Source organism: Propithecus coquereli, unplaced genomic scaffold, assembly GCF_000956105.1.
Source record: "Propithecus coquereli isolate 6110/MARCELLA unplaced genomic scaffold, Pcoq_1.0 Scaffold693, whole genome shotgun sequence".
NCBI lineage: Eukaryota > Metazoa > Chordata > Mammalia > Primates > Indriidae > Propithecus > Propithecus coquereli.
Genome location: NW_012152985.1, coordinates 93,561 through 99,934, shown reverse-complemented (window position 1 = coordinate 99,934; position 6,374 = coordinate 93,561).

Below are 6,374 nucleotides of genomic sequence, written 5' to 3'. Positions count from 1 at the left end.
CGCTTGAGCCCAGGAGTTTGAGGTTGCTGTGAGCTAGGCTGATGCCACGGCACTCTAGCCCGGGCAACACAGTGAGCCTCTGTCTCAAAAAAAAAAAAAAAAAAAACTCAGCCACAGGGGCCATATAGCATAATTTTCATTGCACTATGTTGTTCAAAGCAGTCACAGGTCTACCCATATTCAACGACAGAGAAGCTAGATTCCACTTCTCAATGTGAGACCATGTTTTAAAACTATCATCCTATATAAACCATTTCACTCCTTTCAGATTTTTAAACATTGTGACAATAACAGCTACCTTCTATTGAAAATCTTTTATGTTCTAAACACTAGTCCAGGTACTTTACATGGATTACTTCATTTAATATACACAAAAACCCTACTTTGTGGACACTATTGTTATCCCCATGTCATATTAAGGACAAAGAGGTTGAGTAACTTGTCCAAGATGGCATAGTTTACAGGTGACAATGTCAAGTAGCAAGCTATACCTAGAAATACTTAAATCAATCTGTACGGTTTATACTTTACTTCATGTAATTTCATGCCTAGAAGAGATCATTTATACACAAAGTTCTTGCAAATTAAATCAAAATGTAAATGCACCAGGGGAGAAAATTTAATAACTTTTCCTCATAACCAAAGCAATATTCTTTTATTGTAACAAATGAGAAGATAAAGACAAAAAGAAAATAAATACTATCCATAGTGATTGGAAAGAAATGCAAGAAATTTATTATTCTGTATGCTTCAGGATGAGAGGGGTGGGGGAAGAAAATAGGGATACTGATATTATCAGTAGTGTTTTATTTCTGTTATTTATAAAAAATACTTGAAATAAAGTACCAGAATATTAATAATTATAAATTCTGAGGAGTTTATACAAGGATAGTTGATATTGTTTTTTAAACAATAGTTTCTCAAAAAAATTAGAAAACTTAAATTCTCCAGTAGCTCCAACACCCAATCACTTCAAATATTTTGTCATGAATCTATCCAATGATTACACACCACAAACACACCCCATACCCACCCACCCACACACATACAAGCTCACACTCTATGCTACTTGTAACCTATATTTTTCACTAACCATATGTATATCTTTCCTCATTTTAAACATTATTTTAAAGGCTTCACAGTATTTTTATATGAGCCTCCCTATTATTGGACATTTAGAAATTTTCAATATTTTTCAGTTATAAACAATGCTTAAACATTCTTTTAACTGCATCTTTGTCCACATATCCATGATTATCTGATTAGTATAAATTCTCCAAAGTAGAATCACATAGGCAAAGGATATGCACGTTGTCAAAGCTTTTAAATTATATTGAAACAAACTATAATGTAAAACTAAAGTGTGTATACATATATACATATACTATATATATATTTTTTTTTTTTTTCTTGAGGGACAGAGGAATAAAGAGAAAGAGAAGCTACTCCCTCCTCAAAGTTTCCTGTTTCATCTTTTGGAGGACTCAAAATATTCATATGTCAGATTTCTTCAAGTTAGGTACCTGCAGTGCTGGTCTCTGACTCTCATGAAGAGCTTCCCCATGAGAAAGGCAAACCCTGAAGAAAAGAGGCCTTAATAAAATAAAGCCCCGAAGCTGTAGCGCTATGTGTCCAGATCTACTGGCTTGTCCTAAAATAATTGGCTCATTAACTAGCCAGCCTGGTTTAGTCCCAATATCAAAGACAAATAGGAGAATAGGCTGTGGGCTTGCATACTCTGTGGACACACCAATTATTCTTCGGATACAATGCTGCGGGTACAGTGTACTTTGATTTCAGAAAAACGTTAAGTGGGCTTTAGGCCTGAAGCTGTGATCTAGGCATACACAGTGGGAAGGGAGGCAGGATATGAGAAAGGGAGGTGGCACTGACAGGAACAGCATGGAAAAGGGAGAGCAGCGAGAGCTTATTAAGGACAGGACAAAGGTTTGCCTCTTCTCTTTATATCTGTGTAATTTTGGAGTTCATTTGAGTGCATTTTGTGACAGGGTCATTGGTGATGTGAACGGACACAAATTCTATGCTTAGGGAGGGAGATGACCACTATCAAGAAAACCATCTCTGTCACTATGCAGGGTCTTCCACCCCCACATTTCCCACCACTGCTTAGCCCGTCACCTTGCCCTCCAAAGGCAGAACTGGAAAAATATCGACAAGAAAACTTCCAAACCAATGGGTTTGCTGAATTGTGTAGCTAAAGAAATCTTACATCGGCCACAAAGCCTGTACTCTGAGGCACATGTAAGGCAGTAGATAGAATGAGATTAAGGGAAAGGCCAGCTGGGCAATCGCTCTGGTGTTCACTTATAAGAGATGCTCAAATGTAAATGGAATAAATTAACAAAATGTGAATTGTTCTTACTCCCACAGAGGTAGAAAAAGACTTCAGGTAGAATTCAGAAAACAAAGTAAACCAAAATCTTTACCCCTTTTCTACAGACCTATCTCTGTCGACTGAATATGTCTACTGGGTCATATAATTTGTATCCAGCTCAGTTAAAAGAGGAATATTGGTCTTCAGACTCCTATTCCAGTGCTCTTGTCACTATACTGTATGGGTTCTCTAAAACAAGCTACATTTGTAACCAAGTTAGCTTTCAAGTTATCATGTTCAGAACAAAAGAAAAAGTTGTTTACTTGTTTGTTTCATTTTGTTTTTGGCCTTTTCTCTTATTTTTAAAGTCACTCTTAATTTTTTAACATGCATATTGATTTAAAAGTCTAAAGTTAGTTCTCTCTACATCATCCCCCTGAACAATAAAAATAACTTTAGACTGCTTTAATTGCAGTAATACACTTCCTGTTTTACACGTTAATTTGTACATTTTTAGTCATATCTTGTTTCATCCATTGTCAGGAAATACATAAGCTTTGGAATCACATAGGCTGAGTTCAAATTATAGTAAACAAAATATGGTTCATCTATGCAATGGAATATTATATATTTGTTAAAATTATGATGTAGATGCTTCCTAGAACTGTATTAATTGACATGGAAGAACATATATAATATATTGTGAGGGAAAAGATAGATATCAGAGCAGTATACATAGTAGGCTATAATTTAGATTTTAAATATATATATGAGTATTATATATTTGCAGAGAAATATGGTTGAAAGAACAGATACCAAAACATGAACAGTGTTTAGTTTTGAACAAAGGGAGTAGGAGTAGTCTTAATTTATATTTTGCATATCTATTTTGTATATTTTTCTGTGTGCTATTATGATTTGCTTATATAATTCATTTTAATTTTAAAATTGTTACAAATTACCAATACTGTTTTTGTTATAAAAGAAATCTATCTTCTACTCAGAGGGTTCCTGTAAGAAGTTATTACCCTGAAGTTCCTGATCTGAAGCCTGGATGAAAATATTAGGCCTGGTATTCTTTTTTTTATTTTTTTACATTACTTTTTCAATCACAATAGATTTAGGGAGTACAGTGGTTTTTTGTTACATGGATGACTTACATAGTGGTAAAGTCAGGGCTTTTAGTGAATCCATTACCCAAATAGTACACATTGTACCCAATAGGTAGTTTTTGATCCCTCACACTCCTCCTAACTTCCCCCCACCCTGAGTCTTCAAAGTCCAATACCAGTCTATGTGAGCATATACACCTCTTATTCAGGTCCCATCCAGAAACAAAAGTTTCTGCACAGCAAAAGAAATAATCAACAGAGTAAATAACCTACAGATGGGAGAAGATATCAGCAAACTATACATCCAAAAAAGAACTAATATACAGAATCTATAAGGAACTCAAACAAATCAGCAAGAAAAATATAAATAATGTCATTAAAAAGTCGGAAAAAGATGTGAACAGATATTTTTCAAAAGAAGATAGACAAATGGCCAAGAAATTTAAAAAAAGAAAAGTTTAACATCACTAATCATCGGGGAAATGCAAATTAAAACCACAGTGAGATACCACCTTACTCCTGTCAGAATGACCATTATGAAAAAGGACCAATATTCTTAATTGAAGGTAGTCACTTTTGAGATAATTAAAGTATTCCTCAGATATTAATCTAATTAATTACTCGTCTGTTGGATGAGCAATCACCTATCAAGATACATAGGTTGAGGTCCTTTTTTGCTATCTTAGTCTCAATATTAGAATGCCTACTATTTTGTCATTTTTCTAAATTACTGAAAGGATATAAACTCAATTATACCTATCTTATATTTTTAGATAATTTCTACCCATGTTTTTTGTCTTGCCTCCCTCCCTTCTCCCATTTTGCTGTATATGTCTACATCTGACAACCTGGAGCATCATCATTTCATTATCTCCCCACCATTTCATTTACTTGAGTAGAAAGACTGATATATTTCCAGGTATGAGGGTGATTTTACCTGGTAGGCATTATCTGGCCTCTGGCCTTCTAGATGCAGAATGGGAACCTTGGCCACTAAAGTCTGATTATTTTGGTGACTCCAGAGGCATTACACATTCTATAGCAACTCAGGTACTCCCATTGCTGCCTGCATTATATACTTTCTAGGTCATAGATTTTCTCGAATGTCTCGGGTGGCTCCAGTGTATCTCAGCAGAACAATGACATTCTCCAGTAGGCATTGTACTCCTGGTTTTATAAGCAATCCGGTGGCATAGTGTTTGTCTCACTCTGAAATCCAGCCAAAGCAGACTTCCACATTAATACAGAGAATAATGGGGTTCTCGGGGGTCCGTCTCTCTCTATGCTTCCCTCTCAATCTGTGTCTAACTCAATCTGTCTTAGTTTGACTCTAGTTTTGTTTGTTTGTTTGGTTTTTTTTTGATATGTGACTTTGCAAGTGTGTTTCTTCTCTCTTTGTTTCTGTTTTTCCCTCAAGCACATTGTCTTAGACTGCATCTCTGAAAATGCAGGAGTACTTCTAGAAGTCTCTGAGAAATTGAGCTCTGATAGTGTTCAGAGACCGACAGATTTCATTCCTTCACCTTTGTGTTCATTGTGCCATCTGTTTCTCTTGTCCATAACCCTGTTTGCACATAGTGGGCAAGCTCATTCCCTGATGGATGTTGCACAGGGAACATATGTCTTTAGCTATTTCACAACTGCAGCCTCCAACACCCTTACATGAGCTGTGAGCCCAGCCTAGACTCAGCATGTGGTACTGAGATAGGGAACTGGCAGGTACTGCTCTCTAAGTACTGCTTTGGGCACTACTTTAGGCATTGCTTTAACCATTGCTGCAGCATTACCTAACTGAGTCAGGAAGTCTCAAAGCAAAGTTTCAAATTACCCTGATCAAAATGGAGGATGGAGGCAGGCAGGTTCCAACCAGTTATAACCAAGATGGTGGAGAAATAGAGGGTGTCACCCTGATTCCAGGAAAACACTACCCCTGCCATGAATATTCCTTCCCTCGTTTAGTCTATAATTAAGCCATTGCTTAAAAAGAAAGGCAACAGGAAGCAGGGGCCAGTTCTCTTCTGCAGGTAGAACTTGCCTCTGATCTGTCTGTGGAGTAGACTTTCTGTACTTCCTGAATAAATTTCACTTTCACTTTATGCTGTCGGCTGGCTCCTAAATTCTTTCTTGCACGAAGCCAAGGACCCACTTGGACCTCAAGAGGCTCCAGCATTGGGAGTCACTTTCCTCTGTCAGTACTTCAACATCAACAACACTCTATATCATCTAAAAGAACACTCACAGATGTGAGATCATCAACATAAACAGACATTATCCTCCTTCCAGATAAAAGGTCTTAGCTTCTAAAAGGTCAGAAAAGTCCATCTCTAAAAGCAGAAGCATAATAGTGCCCTTTAAAGAGCTCCTCTCAACAAATGCCCTGCATCTGTTTGCTCCAAAGAAGGAATATATGGTTGCAGAAATAGTCGTTTACAAAGATGTAGGCACTGGCCCTGGATTTTGAAGCAGTGTAGTAAAGAGAGTGATCCTATGTAGAAAAAGCAACAGGAAAAGTTATACCTTTTTATATATAAGCTAGCAATTGTTTTTAATAATAACAAGCATATGGCCTTTCTAAAAAATGAAATTATTCACAATAACAAATATAATTAATGACAATAACAACCATCACCAAAATGGCATCTGCCTTACCAGGTTTATGTAAAGAAAATATAAGAAAACTCAAGCATAACAAAAGGATCCATGTAACTAAAAACATTTGTAACCCTGTAATATTTTGAAATAATAATAAAAAATATTAAAAACCATTGGTGAAAGTGATCAAATTTAGCATCACTAATAACGAGGCAATGGGCAATGACATCTGGGCCTTCTGATATGATGCAGTGAGACGTCAACAACATTACTTCTGTAGTATTCTTGTCAAAAATGTTTACTCTGAAGTAATCATGAGGAAACAATCAGACAAA